The sequence below is a fragment of the Mustelus asterias genome, chromosome 25 (genome assembly GCF_964213995.1).
Source record: "Mustelus asterias chromosome 25, sMusAst1.hap1.1, whole genome shotgun sequence".
NCBI classification, from domain to species: domain Eukaryota; kingdom Metazoa; phylum Chordata; class Chondrichthyes; order Carcharhiniformes; family Triakidae; genus Mustelus; species Mustelus asterias.
This window is the reverse complement of record NC_135825.1, coordinates 38,182,295-38,204,442: the sequence shown is the minus strand read 5'-3', so window position 1 is coordinate 38,204,442 and position 22,148 is coordinate 38,182,295. Positions and strand designations below refer to the sequence as shown.

The window sequence follows — 22,148 nt, the reverse complement described above, 5'->3', positions numbered from 1 at the left end:
GGCAAACAGGCTTGTGGAAAGAGCAGTCCAGATTTTAAAAACCGGATTAAAAAACACATCCAGCAGCATCAATAGATGCCAAACTCTCCCAGTGGATATACTACAGGAAAACCCCATATGCCACTATGGGAATAGCACCCGCAGAATTACTCATGGGCAGATGACTACAGATCAGGCTAAGTCTGCTTTTCCAATCCTGGAAAGTCCAACAGGTTTATTTGGATTCACAAGCTTTCGGAGTGCTGCTCCTTCATCAGGTGAGTGATAAAGGAGCAGGTTTTCCAATCCTGGGGGAAGGTGGAAAGGCAACAAGAGGCCATGACAATAGTCACCGGGGGTGGTATGGTGGCACAGAGGTGAGCACTGCTGCATCACAGCGCCAGGGACCTGGGCTCGATTTCCGGCTTGGGTTACTGTCTGCGTGGAGTTTGCATGTTTTCCCCGTGTCTGCATGGGTTTCCTCCGTATGCTCAGGTTTCCTCCCACAATCTGAAAGACGTGTTGGTTAGGTGCATTGACCCAAACAGGTCCCGGAGTGTGGCGACTAGGGGAATTTCACAGTAACTTCATTGCAGTGTTAATGTAAGCCTTACTTGTGACTAATAAACAAATAAAGTTTGAATAAAAGGGAGAGGCAATTGGAGGCTGGTGATAAAGTCTGGGTGAAGAACTACGTAAATGGTCCCACATGGTTACAGGAACAGTAGAGTCCAGGACAGGCCCTGTATCTTACTGAGTACGCGTGGGAGATCCTCCTGAAAAAAACATTTAGGTCAGGTGCAGACCTTAAAACCACAGCCTGTCCTAGAGTCAACTCAGCCAAGCAGGCCAAGAATCGAAACGACTCTTCCCAGACCAGCCTGCCCCGCCTCTCCATCGTCCATAGTGAAAACCTCGGAGTCCAAAATGGACACTGCTGAAGAAGCTGCGGTTACTCCCCTGCCGCCCGAGGGAGGGGGCGAATTAGAACTCAGGCAGGTCTCCTGGCACTCCGGATGCTGACTCAGAGTTTGCAACACTCTGTGAATTTAAACAGAGCTTGTTAATAAAAGGGAATCTGCTGAAGGGATACTGGCCTCCACTGACTTATTTCAGATGGTTTGCAAATGGATTTGATGCTGGAAATGAGCCCTCCATTATCACAGACAAGTTTAAGTTGGTAAGAATGGCCTAGGCAGTCAGCTCAGAGTCACTGCAGGGACTACAACACATCCCAGTGGAGGAAAGTTACCTGGACACTTTGTACCAGGAGGCAGTCACATCCCTCAGAATAGGATCTTCTGATTTGGTCAGTCATCAGGGACAGTAGGACATTCTTGAATAGTTATCCAATTCTATCCTCTGTGGCTCCAAGCAGAGGAGGCGTTGCAGGGAAACTGATAAGTGGTTGGTGAATATTTTGCTCGTTATCTTCAAAGCTAATGTAATTTATCGATTATCGTAAGGTTTTATTAGTTGTAATAAGGTTTACTAGCATTTGTAAAGTTTATTGGGAGTAGCGGTGTTTATTAATTACCAATTAATTGAACAAAACAATTTAACACAAAAAGATGGCAGGACTGGTGATGTGTTGCAACTGCAGAATGTGGGAGGGCCTGGTGTCCAGAGAAAACACTTCTGTAGTAAATGTCTGTAGCTTGAGGAGCTTCAGCTCAGAGTCACTGCAGGGACTACAACACATCCCAGTGGAGGAAAGTTACCTGGACACTTTGTACCAGGAGGCAGTCACATCCCTCAGAATAGGATCTTCTGATTTGGTCAGTCATCAGGGACAGTAGGACATTCTTGCAGGTTAAGGCAGATAAGCAGACCCAGAAGATGGAAGTGGAGGAGCCTCAGCTTTTGCAATTGCCCAAAAGATCCGAGGGGCTTGCAACGTGCATGAATGAAAGTGGAGGCTGGAGGGTGGATGATCAAACTGACCATGGCACCATGATACAAGACGACATTCAAGTGGGGGGAGTAATTTGGAATTCCGTGGTAGTAGAGGATAATATGGTCAGGAAGACAGGCATAGCTCTCTGCTGCCAAAAGTGGGAGTCCAGAAAGCTGTGTTGCCTGCCCTGTGCCACGATTGAAGACATCTGTTCTGGCTGGAGAGGTTAGGGGTGAGGGGAGGAGGATGGGGAGAGTGGGGATCCAGAAGCTGTGATCCAAGTAGGTACCAATGGCATAGGTAGAGCTAGGGAAGAGGTTCTACTTGGGGAATCATAGAATCATAGAAACCCTACAGCACAGAAAGAGGCCACTCGGCCCATCGAGTCAGCACCGATCACAATCCCATTGTAAGCAGCTTCTCTCAAAGGGTTGTCTGTGGAATTCATTACCCTCCAGAGTGTGGAGGATGGTGGGAGGTTGAATAAATTTAAGGAAGAGGTGGAGACAGCTTTAATTAGTAAGGGTTTGAAGAGCTTTGGTGAACGGGCAGGTAAGTGGAATTGAGGCCAAGCTGGGATCAGCCATGATATAAAATGGTGGAGCAGGCTTGAGGGGCTGAATTGCCCAGTCCTGCTCCTGAGTCTTATGACACTATTTCAAAGTAGAGCAGAAAAATCATCCCTGACATCCTGAATAATATTTCTCCCTCAATCAGCATGACAAAAATCAGACTATCTGGCCATTATCACATTGCTACTGTGGGAACTCGTCGTGTACAAATTGCTCTCCATGTTTTCTACTTTACAGCAAAGCCTACAATTCGAAAGTGCTGCATTGGCTACAATTTTATTTTGGAACATCCTGTGGTCAGGAAAGGCACAATATAAATGCACATCATTTTGTTCATCCACATAATCCTATCTTAAGTTATTTAGCCATTAGAAGCCTCTGTTAGTTTTGAGCAGTTTGCCAACTTCGTTCCCATTTTTGACAAAGCCAATTCTTAACGAATTGCTCTTAAGATACCCTATAGGATCCAAGGATGGATCTGACAAATTTCCTTCTCTTTTATGTAGGAGTACGTCGTACCAAAAGTTCAGATGCGATTGGAATTAAGCCATTTTTTGAACTATAGGGATGATTGACATCCTAATATAACACATTCTGAATCCATTGTGTTCACCCAGACAAAACCTAGATTAATGTTTGGAAACTCAACCTTACAGCAATCCCTTTCCACATATATTTGATGACAGATTAGAAAATCCATAATGAAAAAGGTAGCTGCTGGAAGCTATTACTCTGCAATAGCTATTATGAAAACCAATTATATTCTGAAGTTTCATTTTTAATAGTGTAATTTGTACAAGTCTATCAAAAAGTGAATGCACATTTCTACAGTCATGTTATTAATGTAAAGTATAATTGGAAAAAAGGATTGTTGGGTTGGGCAACAGACTGAATCTTCAACCAACGTTATTGAATTTATATTAGTACAGTTATGTGCTTTATGTGACTTGTGTTAGGGTACCAGTATGTCATGAAACTCAACTAGACCCCAACAATTTTTCTACTTTGGCATTAGTGTGAGGATAAGGTGTTTCACTCAGGTCTGATTCTAATGACATACTAGGAAGCTTTTATCAACACAAACTTTATTTAACAATACAGTTAACTATAATGGATGAATTAACATTTAACAGTTGAAATGCTTAAACATGACAACATACAATTCTTAACTGCTAAGCTATCTTTGCTGGTTCCAATTGAAGAAATATTCCTCTTATAGACATAAACTCCTCTTTAAAATCAGTTATCCACACAGTCTTGTGTGCTGGTATTTGGGCTGCCAGTCCTTGGGCCTCCAGAACACCTGTGGAGAGAGAGAGGGGCAGACAGACAGCGAGACCTATTTCTCCTCGCAGGTCCCAAACAACTACCTGTGGGAGAGAGAGACTCTTGCTTCTTTGAGCCCCAGATAGTCAGAGGATATTGAGGGGCAAATATGTGCTCAGTTTGTGGAGCTGTGTAAAAACAATAACAAAAGGGTTATTATATTGGGTGATTTCAACTTTCCCAACATTAACTGGGATATACATAATATTAAGGGCTTGGATGGAGTAGATTTCTTGAAATGTATACAGGAGAACTTTTTAAAATCAATGTGTGAAGGGTCCAACAAGGGAGGGAACTGTGCTGGACCTGATGTTGGGGAATGAAACTGGACAGGCGGTTGAGGCACTGGTAGGGGAGCATTTTAGTGATAGGATCACAACATGGTACAATTTAAGCTCGTTATGGACAAGAGAATAGAAAAGCTGCAACAAAAAAAAGTTTTCGATTGGGGGGCATGGGGGGGGAAACAGATTTTAGTCAAATAAGACAGGATCTGGCCTAGGTGGACTGGGAACATCAAATAATGGGAAGGTCTGTAGAAGAGGAGCAGGGAGGAGGGGGCATTCAAAAAAGAAATGGGGAGGGTGCAAGCCCAGCATGTTCCCTCTAGCGTGATATGTAGAATAACAAGTCCAGAGAACTATGGATGACCAGAGATATTCAGGATACAATGAGAAGGAAAAGAAAGGCTTTAAAAAAGTACAAGGGGAGCAAATCAATGGAGGCATTAGTGAGGTATAGAAAGTGCAGGGTGGAGCTTAAAGCAATAAGGAATGCAAAGAGGGTATACGAGAAAGCTCTGGCTGGTATATGTAGGGAAAATCTAAGATATTCTATAAATATATCAATGGGAAGAGGATAACCAGGGAAAGAGTAGGGCCCATTGGGGACTAGGGAGCAATCTGTGAGTGAAGCAAGAGGACATTGGTAGAGTGTTGAATAAATACTTCACATCTAAATTCAACCAAGAGAATAAGGATGATGGTATGGAATTCAGGGAGAGAGACTGAGGTTCTTGAGCAAATTTTCAGTGGGAAGAATAAGGTATTGGAGATGTTGGCAGCCTTAAGTGAATAAATCTCCAGGTCCACATGAATTGTGCCCCTGGCTGCTGTGGGAGGCAAGGGAGGAGATTGCAGGGACTCTGACCCAAATTTTTAATTCCTCTCTGGTCACGGGGGAGGTGTTCGATGACAGGAGAACAGCTGATGCGGTTCCGCTATTTAAGAAGGGTTGTAGAGAAAAACAGGGGACTACAGACCAGTGAATCTCATGTCAGTGGTAGGGAAACGATTAGAGAAACTTCTGAAGGAGAGCATCTATCGCCACTTGGAGTGGCAAAGCTTGGTCAGAGATAGTCAGCATGGCTTCGTCAGAGGGAAGTCATGCCTAACAAATTTGATTGAACTTTTTGAGGAGGTGACCAGGTGTGTAGATGAGGGCAGTGCAATCGATGTAGTTTATATGGATTTCAGCAAAGCCTTTGACAAGGTCCCACATGGAAGACATGCAAAGAAGGTAAATTCACATGGAATACTGGGTAATTTGATAAAGTGGATTCAAAATTGGCTCAGTTGTAGGAGACAAAGGGTGATAACAGAAGGCTGCTTTACTGACTGAAAGCCAGTGCCTAGTGGCATACCACAGCGATCTATATTGGGCCCCTATTCAGCATTTATATAAATGACATTGATTATGTGGGAGTAGGATTAGTAAGTTTGCAGATAACACAAAGGTGTGGTTAACAGTGAGGTGAAGTGTCTTGGGCTACAAGAAGATATAGATGGAATGGTTAAATGGGCAGATAAGTGGTAGATGGAATTTAACCCTGAAAAGTGTGAGGTGATACACCTTGGAAGGAGTAATTTGATAAGAAAGTACTCAATGAATCGCAGGATACTAGGAAGTTCTGTGGAACAAAGGGACCTTGGCGTGATTATTCACAGATCTCTGAAAGCAGGAGGGCATGTTAATAGGGTGGTGGACACTTGCTTTTATCAATCAATCGAGGCACAGATTATAAAAGCAGGGAAGTCATGTTGGAGTTGTATAGAACTTTGGTGAGGCCATAGCTAAAGTATTGTATGCAGTTCTGGTTGCCACATTATCAGAAGGATGTGATTGCACTGGATGGGATGCAGAGGAGATTCACCAGGATGCTACCTGGGATGGAACATTTAAATTATGAAGACAGGTTGCGTAGGCTTTGTTGGTTTAATTGGAGCGGAGAAGACTGAGGAGCGACCCAATTGGGATGTACAAGATTATGAGAGACATGGAAAAGTGGATAAGGAGCAACTGTTCCCCTTGGTTGAAGGGTCAGTCACAAGGCGACACAGGTTCAAGGTGAGGGACAGGAGGTTTAAGGGGAACATGAGGAAAATCCTTTTTACCCAAAGGGTGGTGATAAACTTGAATGCACTGCCTGGGAGGGTGGTAGAAGTGGGTTGTCTCTCATCCTTTAAAAAAATACCTGGATGAGCGCTTGGCACATCATAACATTTAGGGCTATGGGCCAAGAGCTGGCAGGAGGGAGTTCAGGTGTTTCCAACGTGTCGGTGCGGACTTGATGTGCCAAAGGGCGTCTTCTGCACTGTATGATTCTAATCCAGCAGTTACTACCTGCTTTTCCCTGTAAGTTTACCTCCTCCCTTAAGCAACATGACTGTCTCTGTCAATCAACGTAATCAAAACCCGACTCCAAAACCCCGGGGGAAAAAACAAATAAACACATCCCGAGCTAAAATCAATCAATCACCTTCATTTTCAACATGTGAGTTGCCTGCTGCTCATACAAATCGGCAATAGGTAAGACAGAGCTGAATTTTAAATATACCCCTGACAAGAAGCGTGACAAAAATACAGGCACAGTATCATGACACTTGCCATTTTACTTGTTCTGCTATGTTGCTGCATAGAATTTCCTTGTATTCCACTGAATGTGTCTATATTGTAGATGCATTGTAATGGACAGGATGCGTCTGCTTCAACTGACACCATCAACAGGCTCATTCCTCTGTAGAGTGGGGCATCTGAATTCAGATTCTTGTAGTGTGAGAAGTGCAGTAGATTTCCTTGGAAGCCATTTGTGAATGTCTTATCTTGTGTGCTCAAGTGAGCCTATCAAACAAGGCCATAATACTTCACTTCTGGTTTTACGAATTTTATAGAGTCTAAAACAGAAGTCTGTGTCAGTCCCTGAATACAATTCATACTTGTGAAAATTTGTGAATCATCTTTCTTATTCTTGTCCTGACATTCAAGTACTCTGTCGCATTGTCAAATACAGTCAAGGTATAACTTTTTTTAAAAAGACTTGCGTACTTCTGGGGACTTTGCAACCTTGGAACGCCCCAAAGCAGTTTACAGTCAATGAAGTACTTTTGAAGTGTAGTCATTCAGGAAATGTAGCAGCCAATTTGCAATCAGCAATGGTTCATAATCAGTAGTGTAATGATCACCAGATAGGTTGTTTTAATGTTGGTTGAGAAGTAACGATCAGGGTATTGAACTCCTCTGCTTGTCTTTGAACTAGTGTCATTGGATTTCTTATGCCTTCCTAATACTAAATACCAAACTTTTGATTTCCCAGGTCATTACATCGTCCCTTCTGCCCATTCTCTCCTGACAACCTCCCATCTCCTTCCACAACCTTGCACAGCACATTTCTACCAAGAACCCAAAATGCCCAAACAATTGTCGAGGGAAACCAACCATTTTTCTTCATTCTCTCTTCCACTGAATTTATTTCTTCTCTGACCTTTATCCTCCCCCAACAGCCCCCCCCCCCATATTATTCAACCCTTTCCCTCACTTTCTCTGTCCCCGATCTCTGTCCCCGATCTTTAAGCTTCTGTATTTTAATTTAGCCCCAACATACACTGCCCCCCCCCTCCTCCGTTGACATGACCTCCTTCGTGAGCCACTGCTGCATGACCCCCCTGCATAGCACTCTCCACCACCAATCCTCTTCTTTGTCTCCACCCCCGGCACTATCCCTGTCACACTGATGGTGCCTGATGTCCACTGCACTGTCAGATACTCATCTGGTGGGCATCACCCATGCAATGCCCTGATCACCTGGGGGCTTCAATGGCTTCCGAATCCCCCGGTATGATCAGCTCGCCATGTCTGCACTTGTGCAGACCAGTAGTGATTTGCATTGGTGTGACGTCTTGCCAGAAGGGTTGGAAGCATTCAGGAATGGGGAAGTATGTGTGCCAAACTCGCTAATGATATTAAAATCCTCATGCTAACCAGCTTCTCATCCTTTCTGGGCATGAAGCAGCTGCTCCATTGGAAAGGGTTCGTGAACATAGTAAACAGTTTGGAGTCAGGCACGAATTGGATTTTGTGTTACACACTAGTTTCCTGGCTTGCTGTGCTGGTCACTGGGCGCAGCATAATGGTAAAAATCACACCCCTCCCCTCATTCTTCTAAATTACAGGGAGTAAAGGCCTAAACTGCCAAATCTCTCCTCCTAAATCAAACTCTTCATCTCTGGAATCAATCTAGTGTGAACCTTCTCTGAGCCACCTCTGATGCAACCATATCCGTCCTCAAGTAAAGGGACCAAATCTGTACACAATATTCTGAGTGCAGTCTCGCTAATTCTAAGCACTGTTACAGCAACACTTCATTACTTTTATATTCTATTCTTTTAGCAATAAATGCCAAGATTCCATTCGCCTTCCTCATTATCTGCTGTACCTGCAAAAAGAGCTTTCTGCAATTCATGCGCAAGAACACCCAGATCCCTCTACACTAAAGCACTACAAAGTTTTTCTCCATTTAGATAATTTGCTTTTGTATTTTTCCTACCAAAATGGATAACCTCACACTTTTCCACATTAAACGCCTTCTGTCAAATTTTGCCTCATTCACTTAACCTATCCATATCCATTTGTAAATGTCTTATTTCATTATCGTGATTTACTATCCCACCTATTATGGTGACATCTGCAAATTTGGCTATGGTACCTTCTATCCCTGCATCCAAATCATTAATATAGATTGTAAATAATTGGAGCCCCAAGGACCGGAACCTGTGGCACCCCACCAGATACAACTTGCCAACCAGAAAAAGACCCATTTACCTTTACTGTTTTCTGTTGGTTAGCCAATCCTCTATCCAAACTAATGGATGACACCTAATCCCATCTGAACTAACCTTGTGTATTAACCATCTGTGTGGCACCTCATCAAATGCCTTCCAGATATACTACATCAACAGGGTCCCCAATATCCACCTTGTTTATTACATCTTTGAAGAACTCTAGCAAATTAGTCAAACATGATATACCCTTCATAAAACCATGCTGACTCCAATGGATTGCAGTTTGCTTTCTAAATATCCTGTCATTATTTCCTTTATCATAGAATCCCGACAGTGTAGAAGGAGGCCATTCGGCCCATCGGGTCTGCACCAACTTCAATCCCACCCAGGCCCTATTTCCGTACATATTTACCCTGCTAATCCCCCTGACACGAGGGTCAATTTAGCATAGTCAATCAACTTAATCCACACATTTTAGGACTGTGGGAGGAAACCTGAGCACCCAGAGGAAATCCACGCAGACACAGGGAGAATGTGCAAACTCCACACAGACAATGACCCGAGGCCGGAATTGAACCTGGGTCCCTGGCACTGTGAGGCAGCAGTGATGGATTCTAACAATTTCCCAACAGATGTTAAACTAACTGGTCTATAGTTTCCTGCATTTTGCTTCCCTTTCTTTTTGAATAAGGGTGTTATATTAGTATTTTTCCAAAGCACCAGAATCATTCCTGCATCTAGAGAATTTTAGAATATTGTAACCAATGGATCCACTACCTCCAACACCATTTCCTTTAAGACCCTAGGATGTAGACCACCAGGTCTTGAGATTGAGTTCTTTCCATCCACCTGACAGGACAGAGATGACCTTAGTTTACTGTCTCATCCAAAGGAGAGAAAGATGGCATCTACATGTTTTAGTTCAATTGTAATATAAAACTGTAAACCAAGTAATGTAAAGTCTCATTGTTTTTTGAAAATCAGATGCAATTTTTGCTCCATTACCATTGTTGGATGGCTGTGCAATTAATTATAGCTGCCGATCTCAGCACAATAGCTGCATTATCTATCCATTTACTTTACCTTATTCATACAGCCTAGTAGCAGGCCTTACATTCAGGATAGTGAATGTTAAATTTTAAATGTTTTAAATGTAGCTGTGTCCCTACTGTCAGGACATTTAAATTCATAAAATGTCTAAGGTGCCAGACATATCCCTGATCATTTTATTTACTCAATTAGATGCAAAAACTCCACATCTCATCAGACTTAAGCAGTGTGAAACTAGCCCTTTTATAGAATCTCACACCCATTGTTCGGGTGGAGTCAGTATGGAGTCAACTAAAGATTTAAACTGAAAATGTATCAAGCTGTACACGAGAAACTGCTAAATGCCATTTCAATGCACTCTCGTTCTTTGTTTGTCAACATTTTGAAAGTTTATTTATTAGTGTCATAAGTAGGCTTAGATTAACACTGCAATGAAGTTACTGTGAAAATCCCCTGGTCACCACACTCCGGCGCCTGTTTGGATGCACCGAGGGAGAATTTAGCATGGCCAATGCACCTAACCAGCATGAATTTCAGACTGTGGGAAGAAACCAGAGCACCCGGAGGAAACCCACGCAAACACAGGGAAAAAGTGCAGACTTCGCACAGTGACCCAAGCCGGGAATCGAACCTGGGTCCCTGGCACTACGAGGCATGATGTGGAGATGCCGGCGTTGGACTGGGGTAAACACAGTGGTTTTAACCTGGTGTTGTTAAACTTCTTACTACGAGGCAGCCATGCTAACCATTGTGCCACTGTTTTTTTAAGGTAATACTAAATAAAAGGTTAATATTGGCTTGAAAGACCATAACGATTCATTGCTCCAGGTTAATATCTTTGATAGATCATAAACTAAATTTCATGTTCACTATGTTTTGACTGGAATGATTACAAAGATTAACTGCATTGAAAAATAATAGAGGACATCTGAATAAAATGGATCCTCATAAAAATTGCTTGGAAAAGTTTAAATCCCACTTTATAAAATACAGTTTCATATTTATTGGGAAAATATCCCAGTACTTCATTACACTTTTAATGATGCTACATTTGTGGAGAAGAAAAATGTCCATCTGTCATATTATTACGAGTAATTTAAGAGCAGAATGAGACCAGAAACCTGCTTCCCTGCAATGTATTAATAAATGCATTTTCAATTTCTTTTCAAAAAAAAGTAACCACATCTGCCGTTGAAGTACAATAAGGAATGAAGGAGATCCACTCGTTTAATGTAGACCCTAAGAGGAAGTTCAACATGACTAAGTGCTGCATTACAGAATCTGTACTTCCTGCTGATCTGACCCAAGACTTAACTAAAGTGTGCCAGTGAGAAAGTAAGACTTTAAAATCCATTAACAATTACCAAGATATATGGAAAGTCACATTTCAGGAGTGGTTTACTTTGGAATCTTGGAACATGCTCTCCACAAGAAAAAAGTATTTAGGGAACATACAAGGGTCGAGACCAACAGTTGCATTATTGATTCTGGTCTTGCAGCACCTTGTTTATATTGTGTTGACTCCAACTGTGATATTTAACTCTTAATTACACACGTGCAGAACCACTAATCTAGGCACTCAAGTTAGAAAGCTTCGAGAGTGCAGGCGGGAGTATCTGTATCTCCTAAACATTTACAAGGAGTGCATTGATTGAAAGAGCCCAGGCAGTTCAAGGGATAGAACCATAGAAAATTACAGCTCAGAAACAGGCCTTTTGGCCCTTCTTGTCTGCGCCGAACCATTTTATGCCTAGTCCCACTGACCTGCACTTGGACCATATCCCTCCACACCCCTCTCATCCATGAACCCGTCCAAGTTTTTCTTAAATGTTAAAAGTGACCCCGCATTTACCACTTTATCCGGCAGCTCAATCCACACTCCCACCACTCTCTGCGTGAAGAAGCCCCCCCTAATATTCCCTTTAAACTTTTCTCCTTTCACCCTTAACCCATGCCCTCTGGTTTTTTTCTCCCCGAGCCTCAGCGGAAAAAGCCTGCTTGCATTCACTCTATCTATACCCATCAAAATCTTATACACCTCTATCAAATCTCCCCTCAATCTTCTACGCTCCAGGGAATAAAGTCCCAACCTATTCAATCTCTCTCTGTAACTCAGCTTCTCAAGTCCCGGCAACATCCTTGTGAACCTTCTCTGCACTCTTTCAATCTTATTTACATCCTTCCTGTAACTAGGTGACCAAAACTGTACACAATACTCCAAATTCGGCCTCACCAATGCCTTATATAACCTTACCATAACACTCCAACTTTTATACTCGATACTCCGATTTATAAAGGCCAATGTACCAAAGGCACTCTTTACGACCCTATCCACCTGTGACGTCACTTTTAGGGAACTCTGTACCTGTATTCCCAGATCCCTCTGTTCAACTGCACTCTTCAGAGTCCTACCATTTACCCTGTACGTTCTTCTTTGGTTTGTCCTTCCAATGTGCAATATCTCACACTTGTCTGCGTTAAATTCCATTTGCCATTTTTCAGCCCATTTTTCTAGTTGGTCCAAATCCCTCTGCAAGCTTTGAAAACCTTCCTCACTGTCCACTACACCTCCAATCTTTGTATCATCAGCAAACTTGCTGATCTTGTATATGTTTTAAACCAGGCCTCGTACTACATTGAAGTGTCAAGAATCTGTGGTGACAAAACCAAACACCACGAGATTCACTATGCCAGTGGTCTCATGCAACACTTCACTTCAAGGACAGGATTTTCCAGCCTTCCCACTGACGGGATTTTCTGGTCCCGCCAAAGTGGACCCATCGAGGTGGGTTCTCCAGCACCGTACCCAGCGAGCCATGGAAATTGCTATTGGCTTTGGCAGGGCTGGAAGATCCAGCTAGCAGCCAATAGCTTGTTGCCTCCACTGTGGCAGTGGGGGAGGGGTGGCAGGGAAGCAGAAAAGCTTGGCCTAAGAAGCAGAAGAGGGCGACGACTCCAGATCAGTATCTGTCATGAAACAGCTTAATGTCGCTGCAATAGTAACTGCACTCAATTTGGCATCACTCAGAAGTAGGAATTGCAACGCAGGAACATTACTATTTCTGAATGAATACATCCTTAACTATAGATAAAAATCAAATGGATTGAATTTTCTGACATACCAAATAATGTAGAAAAAACGTGATTTGAACTTCCTAATGAGGGAGTGAATGTTAACATTGAGCTGGAAAACAATCGATTGGTATATATTGCCTTCATAAGCTTCATACCTATTTGGGACTGTTATGGGGCTGTCAGAACGTTCTTCTCCTTGTATTTAAAACTAACAAAATCACGGAATGGTTTCAAGATGGTTTATTGATAGCTGTAGCGCGACAGGACTCCAATCAAGCCAGACTACTCAGAGTGCAGAATTCAGAAATACACAAGCAATTATAATTTCAAATTTGATTACAACTAATTAGCATATACCAATAAAACTATAGAAGTTATATCCACGCAGTTATTGATTATAGTCTTATGTATGCATAACCTTCGTGTCCAATTAACTTGTACATGTCATGTCATCAAGCAATGATAGCTATATCTCTGACCAATGGTATATCAAGATCGCTTTCCATTGTTCCTTGTTCTAATGGGCAAACATGAACCGCAGCTGACACAACTCAATTAGATTGTTCTTGCCTCTTACCTGGGTCAGCTTTAATCAAGACCTGTGGTTTTCACATAACTCCCTGTGTGACTGAGATTTTTAAACTTGTGTGATCATTAACCCTTTCAGGAACATTTGAAGGAATTGCCATTCCTAGAAGCTCACATTCCTCTTCAAGCAGTGGGTGGCAGAATGAATTGGAAGAGATCCCTGAGCAGTTGAACAGGCTACATAATGCTGGTATATAACACCGGGGTAAACAAAGGAGACAGATAATGCTAAAGGTTTAAATCAGGAGGGGTGGGGGAAGAGAAAATAATATTGATAGCTAATATCATGAAAGATATACAGTTGGAAGCAACTCTTGGATTGAAAAATTAACATGACAGGTTAAATCATAAATCAAAGCGTGGGTTCATGAAGATTCAACTCGGATTACTACAGGAATCAATACTGCTTGAAGTAGATAATCCAATGCTTCATGCAGTATACCCATTTTTAACATTTATTTCAGCTCTTCTGAGTTACAACTCAGTGACATGTGACTGGGAAAAATGCACACAGTGCATTTTAGTACATGGTTTAGTGTACATGATATAAAGATACAAAGGGAAACACGTAATTTCACACCAGTTCAAAGAATTGCCATTGGTACCACTACCACTGGAGTTCCATTCTCAGGTACACAAAGCCAGTTCAGGCAGGTTTTACTACAACCAGTCATTTACCAGTTCAAATAACTGAGTCAAGTGTTCCAAAACATATTTATGTCGCTGAAGCTCAATGGAAATGCTTGTGTCCATTTATTGGTTTCCAACTCCACGTTATAAATACACAGATGTATTAAGTTTATTTATTAGTGTCACAAGTAGGCTTACGTTAACACAATGAAGTTACTGTGAAAATCCCCGAGTCGCCACACTCCGTTCGGGTACACTGAAGGAGAAGTTAGCATGCCTAATGCACCTAACCAGCATGAATTTCAGACTGTGGGAGGAAACCAGAGCACCCGAAGGAAACCCACGCAGACATGGGGAGAACGTGCAGACTCCGCACAGACATTAGCTATGGGTGGGTGGGTGGGTGGGTGGGTGGGGGCGGGGGGGGGGGGGGGGATCATGGGGAGTGCGAATGAGAGGTTGGGGATATGAGAAGTGTCGGGACCCCACAAGGTGGGTGGGATATTTCGGCCTCTTTAACAAATTTTATTTCTCCGTAGACAGCATAGACAGTGACCCAAGCCGGGAATCCAACCAGGTCCCTGGCATTATGAGACAGCAGTGCTAACCACTGAGCCACCCTAATATAGAGTAGCTTATGCATGGTTCCTGACAACAGGTTTGGATTTTCCTGCTGTGACTGTGAGTAGTTTCATTACCAACTGGATCTTTTGGTTCACAGTTTCTGACACTTGGGTGGAACTACCCTGAGAATCGAGAGGGCAGTGAGAGAATGTCGATCACCTTATTGATGCCATGGGATTCTCTCAGGAGTGGGAAAGTCACTGTATATTCGGCCTCTTTAACAAAATTTTTCTCTCCGTGTATTTCACGCCATGTTCATGGTGACTTGCCTCTGATTCATTTGCTCTGGGAAAACTTTGTCTCTGCAATCAACAGGGCGCTCCTTTGAAACACCTCCTAAGCACTTGTCCAGAAGGGGCGTTGGCTGCCAGGAAGACAGCACCAAGATTCACTGAGGTAGTCCTCAAACTCCTGAATGGTGTGGAACAGAGGTGCGACATCCTCTACCTGCAATCAGGCAGACATTCAGCAAGCAAGGTCACCTGGGAGGCTGTGGCCACGATAATGAGCATCAGTTCAATGCATAAGAGGACAGTGTAACAGTGCTGGAAGAATGGCCTTCTTTGTGCAGTCAGGGTAAGTCTGCCTCCTCATGTTCCCTGCTGCACCCCTTAACACACCCATCACACCCTCACAGTGGGCGGCACGGTGGCACAGTGGTTGGCACTGCTGCCTTACAGCGTCAGGGATGCAAATTCGATTCCCAGCTTGGGTCACTGTCTATGCGGAGTTTGCACGTCCTCCCTGTGTCTGCGTGGGTTTCCCTTGGGTGCTCCAGTTTCCTCCCACAGTCTGAAAGACGTGCTGGTTAGGTGTATCGGCCATGCTAAATTCTCCCTCAGTGTACCCAAAAAGGCGCCAGAGTGTGGCGACGAGAGGATTTTCACAGTAATTTCATTGCATTGTTAATGTAAGCCTACTTGTGACACTAAATAAATAAACTTTAAAACTTTATCTCTCTCCCATGCACTCATGGGATCCCGAAACTTCTCAGTGCCCCCCACCCCCTCACCCGCACTCTCCATGATCTCCCCAATCGCTAGGTCTGCTACTCCTCACACCCCCACATCCCGCTCCTACTTATCACCCCCATGCAAACCAGACTTCATCACCATCAGACCTGACATGACTCCTGGCTACACTCTCCCCTTCTGTCTCATTGCAGGACAAATTCAAGCACAACCGTCGCAAGGGGAACAGCCTGACGGAGAACTGAGAATCCTCATGCGCTTTGAGGATTGAGTCCTTGAGCTGGCCAGTGAGGAGCTGGACCACACCTGTGCTGAGGGTGACAGGGGAGCAAGAGACGCAAGTGTGAACCCTCAACACATGCAGCCATGGCGCAAGTCTCACCTGAGTTAACTTCCTCCCATCAGTCTGCCCCTGTGATGCACTAATACCATCTGCTTCCCTTGCAGGTCAGTGGACCAGTCCTTTTACGCCTATGTCACCGTTCTTACTGACCGCTAATGCAGGCTCAAAATCCCTGCATTTGAAAGTTATTCACTGGCTGCAAAGCACTTTGGAACATCTGGTGGTCAGGATAGGTGCTACATAAATGCTTCCATTTAGCAAAATTGAAACACGGATGAAAAGGGGTAGTGGCAGCATGAATACGATATTAACTAAGAGACAGAAAGCAGTTAGAAGCAATGAATCGTTGATACAGTACTTATCAATGACCTGGACTTGAGTTAAGGGGGCCTGATTTCAAAGTTCAAAGTGTCAGATGAAACAAAACTCGGAAATGTTGCAAACAGTGAGAAAGATAGTAGCAGACTTCAGGAGGACATAGACAGACTGGTGAAATTGGCAGACATGTCAGGTTAAATGTATCCAATTGGACACATATTTGAAAAGAATAAATTTATAGGGTTGTGAGGAAAGTGCAGGGGAGTGGGAATAATTAGATAGCTTTTCTTAAAAAAATGTCAGCACACATTTGATAATCCAAATGGACTCCTTTGTCCCATATGATTCTATATGGGTGGGATTGTGGTCGGTGTAGACTCGATGGGCCGAATGGCCTCTTTCTGTACTGTAGGGTTTCTATTCTATTCTATTCTATGGGGGGGGAATTTTCCTGTCCCACCTGCCATGGGAATCGTAGCAGGAGGGGGGGGGGGGGGGCGCGGAAACCATGTAAAGGTCCATTGACCTTGGGCAGGATTTTCCAGTTTTGGGGCGAGCGCGGCCAGAAAATCCCATCCAGTGATTGAGACAAAATTGATTCATTTCCCACCATCATGAAGTTGCATAAGAAAACTTAAAAGAGATAGATTTAGACACATACACACCAAATTTTATACAGACGGTAATAGTGCACTGATCAAAATCTGAGTTGTTACTGAAAAATATAAAGAACCTACCCAATCGTGATTCTTCCCTGATAGTTATGGAAATTCCTTAACAAGACTCTCTGATTGCCTCCACCTAATTTGGTTGTAGAAAACAGCAGCTAAGAACAAATATCTTAAAAGCTTCTATTTAATAATTGAATCAGGTTGTTGTCAATGAAATGTCCCCACATTCTTATCTACGGTGATGAACACAGCTACGGAGAAAAATATTCATAATATACTTTGTATAATCTATTTGAATTAATTACTTTAAGAACTGATTAACCCACTGCCATAGCAGTTTTTTACTGCAAAAGTATCCATAACATGGTACAAATAAAAATATTTAATTAAGCTGAAAATAATTAAGTAAATTTCCAATTAAGTAAATTCCCTCAGTTGTATGCCAATTTACTAATGTGCAGCATTCTACAGTGCATGTAAATTCAGTATTGATGTCAAATGCATTGGGTTAGATTCTCCAGCTTCCCAGACGCATGATCCTGCCGCTGTCAATGGGAATTCCCATTGACAACAGCCCATGCTGCAGGAAACCTGCGAGCAGGATGCGTTGCTGGCAGGACTGGAGAACCCTGCCAGCGTGAGTAGTCGGAGAATTCCAGCCGTTGAATGTGAGCATGTTGGCATAGTTTAGAGAACTACCAGAAGAATTTCCAAAGACTCTTCTCAGTAAACTGAAATCTCAGCTGAGTACTCTGCAGAATGGCCATTAACCATTACATTAAAAACAGTTTTGCAGTGTCATCCATCATTCTTCTCGTCATTCCAATCAGTAGTGATGCCAGCATTAGCTTGCAAAATAGCAGTGTCCTTATTGTCAGAGTGGGTGGACGATGACATGGGGTGGGCAGAGACATGGACAGAGTGAACCATGTTCAATTTTCAACCATCAGATAATGTGATTTGAATTCTGTTTAGAGCTTTTCCTTTTACTCCCCCACATTTACATCACAATTTCATACTTTTACTGCAAATACGTATACATCACATATATCATCCATTTCAATAATAACACGTAACCAATCCGTACATTTTAGCATACTTTAAAAACAGCAGCAACATACACCATCATAGAATCCCGACATCTTCTGCACTGTCATTCAGCCCATCGAGCCTGCACCGACTCTCTGACATAGATAGGGTGGATAGTGATAGCCTTTTTCCTCTGATGGAGAAATCCAGCACGAGGGGGCATGGCTTTAAATTGAGGGGGGGTAGTTATAGAACCGATGTCAGGGGTAGGTTCTTTACCCAGAGGGTGGTGAGGGATTGGAATGCCCTGCCAGCATCAGTAGTGAATGCGCCTAGTTTGGGGGCGTTTAAGAGATCCGTAGATAGGTTCATGGACGAAAAGAAATTGGTTTAGGTTGGAGGGTCACAGTTTTTTTTTAACTGGTCGGTGCAACATCGTGGGCCGAAGGGCCTGTTCTGCGCTGTAATGTTCTATGTTCTATGTTCTATCTTACCCAGGCCATCTACCCTGACCTATCCCTGTAACCCCACATACATTTCCCATGGCTAATCCATCTAACCTACACACCTTTGGACACTAAAGGACAATTTAACATGGTCAATCCACCTAACCTGCATATCTTTGGACTGTGTGATGAAACCAGAGCAACCGAAAGAAACCCATGCAGAGACGGGGAGAATGTGCAAACTACAGAGAGAGTCACCCAAGGCCGGAATTGAACCGAGTCCCTGGCGCAATGAGGCAGCAGTGCTAACCATTGTGCCACCATACCGTGTTATGATGTTACTATCAAATAGTAAATTCATAACAACTGTTTAACTTTGAGATGACATAAGGCAAATAGCTATTGCAACTCTCACTGACCATCATTTTCAGGCTTGCAATTTATAAGGAGAAAAAAAAACTATCTACAAATTCACACATAATCCAAATATACTATTTTATTAATCATTAAGGCCTCACAATCAAATCAACCAGATCATTTATAATCTAGCCCTGTAAAGGTAGTAACAGTTTTCTGTCTCATTTTTACATAGAATCATAGAAACCCTACAGTACAGAAAGAGGCCATTCAACCCATCGAGGCTGCACCGACCACAATCCCACCCAGGCCCTACCCCCATATCCCTACAGATTTTACCCACTAATCCCTCTACCCTGCGCATCTCAGGACACTAAGGGCAATTTTTTTTTTAGCGTGGCCAATCAACCGAACCCACACATCTTTGGACTGTGGGAGGAAACCGGAGCACCCGGAGGAAACCTACGCAGACACGAGGAGAATGTGCAAACTCCACACAGACAGTGACCCAAGCCGGGAATCGAACCCAGGTCCCTGGAGCTGTGAAGCAGCAGTGCTAACCACTGTGCTACCGTGCCGCCGTCACAGAAAAGTTTCCAGATTTCATATACCACACGTAAACAGATGATCCAAAACAACAAACATGGCTACAAGTCTCTAACTTTAAAGATTTATAATTGAAGACTCAGAAATGAATTAAATACATAAATGGTGACAATTTACAAATGTAGGTATGAAGCAGACTTCAAGAAAGAGCGTGGTGTGAGATATTAAAAGGAATGAATGACCCCTATGCCTACACAATTATGACCTACATAACCCTCTTTTAGATAAGATGACTCAAAAAAAAATTAGAATCCCTACAGTGCAGCAGGAGGCCATTCAGCCCATCGAGTCTGTCCGGACACTCTGAAAGAGCATCTTGCCCAGGCATTTCTATCCCACGCAACTTGGATAGTGTGGAGGAGGATGACTCTCCAGGGGTAAGCCACAGTGACCAGGTCACTGGCACACAGTCAGGCTCTGTGGCTCGGAAAGGAAAGAGAGGGATTAGGAGAGCAATAGTGGTGGGGGACGTGTCGGTTAGAGGCACGGACAGCCGATTCTGTGGGTGCGAACAGGACTCCAGGATGGTAGTCTGCCTACCTGGTGCTGGGGTACTGGATATCTCCAAGCGGATAGGAGGCATATTAAAAGGGGAGGATAAAGAAATGGATGTCATTGTACACACTGGTGCAAATGACGTAGATAGGAAGAGCAGGGGGATCCTACGAGAGCAATTCAGGGAGTTGGGAAATAGGCTAAAACGTAGGGCCTCCAGGGTGGCAATCTCTGGGCTGCTCCCAATGCCTAGTAAGAGTTTTAACAACACCAGGTGAAAGTCCAACAGGTTTATTTGGTAGCAAATACCATTAGCTTTCGGAGCGCTGCTCCTTCGTCAGATGGAGTGGATATCTGCTCTCAAACAGGGCACAGAGACACAAAATCAAGTTACAGAATACTGATTAGAATGCGAATCTCTACAGCCAACCAGATCTTAAAGATACAGACAATGTGGGTGGGGGGAGCATTAAGCACAGGTTAAAGAGATGTGTATTGTCTCCAGACAGGACAGCCCGCAAGTCCAGGAGGCAAGCTGTGGGGGTTACTGATAGCAGTCACGGGCATTCAGCCTCTGATCTTCAGGTAAGCGTTCTCCAAGGCGGCCTTCACGACAGCGCAGAGTCGCTGAGCAGAAACTGATAGCCAAGTTCCGCACACATGAGGACGGCCTAAACCGGGATGTTGGATTTATGTCACATTATCAGGAGGCCATTCAGCCCATCGAGTCTGTCCGGACACTCTGAAAGAGCATCTTGCCCAGGCATTTCTATCCCACGCAACTTGGATAGTGTGGAGGAGGATGACTCTCCAGGGGTAAGCCACAGTGACCAGAAAATTATGTCTACAAGTGTAGAGGCTGGGGACGAGCTTGGGGCCAGGACAAGGCTGGCAAAGAAGAGCACTCTGGGGGAGGATGACCTCACTGGGCCTGGAGGTCTGGAGTGCACCTACTTCAATGCAAGGAGCGTAGCAGGTAAGACAGACGAACTTAGGGCCTTAATGCTTACGAGGAATTTGGATGTGGTTGCGGTGACAGAGACTTGGTTGAAAGAGGGACAGGACTGGCAGCTGAATATTCCGGGGTACAAGTGTTTTAGGCGAGACAGAGGAGGAGGAGTAGCAGTATTAGTTAGAGAGCATATTACAGCAGTGCAGAGGGAGGACAATTCAGAGGGGTCGTATAACGAGTCACTGTGGGTGGAGCTCAGAATCAGGAAGGTCGCAGTCACTATGTTGGGGGTGTACTACAGGCCTCCCAACAGCCCAAGGGAAGTGGAAGAACGGATATGTCAGGAGATAATGGATAGGTGCAGGAAAAATAGGGTTGTTGCAGTGGGAGACTTCAATTTCCCTGGTATAGACTGGAAATCGTGTAGGGCTGGGAGTCTGAATGGGGAGGAATTCGTAAAATGCGTACAGGAAGGTTCTTTGGAACAATATGTAGATAGCCCGACTAGAGAGGGGGCTATACTGGACCTAGTACTGGGGAATGAGCCCGGTCAGGTCTTCAAAGTTTCGGTAGGGGAACATGTGGCAAATAGTGACCACAATTCTGTTAGCTTTAGGATAGTGATGGAAAAGGATGAGTGGTGTCCCAAGGGTAAGGTGTTGGATTGGGGGAAGGCTAACTTTAGTGGGATTAGGCAGAAATTGGCAGCTGTTGATTGGGAGAGGCTGTTTGAGGGTAAATCCACATCTGGCATGTGGGAGTCTTTTAAGGAACAGTTGTTAGGGCTGCAGGATAGGCATGTGCCTGTAAAAAGGAAGGACAGGAAGGGTAGGATTCGAGAAACGTGGATAACCAGGGAAATTGAGGGATTGGTCAAAAAGAAAAGAGAGGCGTACGTTAGGTCCAAGCAGCTAAAAACGGAGAGAGCTCTGGAGGAATACAAAGAAAGTAGGAAAGAACTCAAACGAGGAATTAGAAGGGCAAAAAGTGGTCACGAAATGTCCTTGGCAGACAGGATTAAGGAGAATCCCAAGGCATTTTATTCATACGTTAGGAACAAAAGGGTTGTTAGGGGAAAAAAAATCGGACGTCTCAGGGACAAAAGTGGGGAATTATGCTTAGAGCCCAAAGAAGTAGGGGAGATCCGAAATGAATACTTTGC

General features: G+C 43.7%; 1 protein-coding gene across 1 annotated transcript in view; it reads right to left on the bottom strand.

The window, feature by feature from the left end:
- The window catches only part of LOC144511898 (synaptotagmin-B-like), an 832,296-nt gene that overhangs the window by 800,954 nt on the left and 9,194 nt on the right, over nucleotides 1-22,148 (bottom strand). The gene's annotated exons all lie outside the window — the stretch shown is intronic.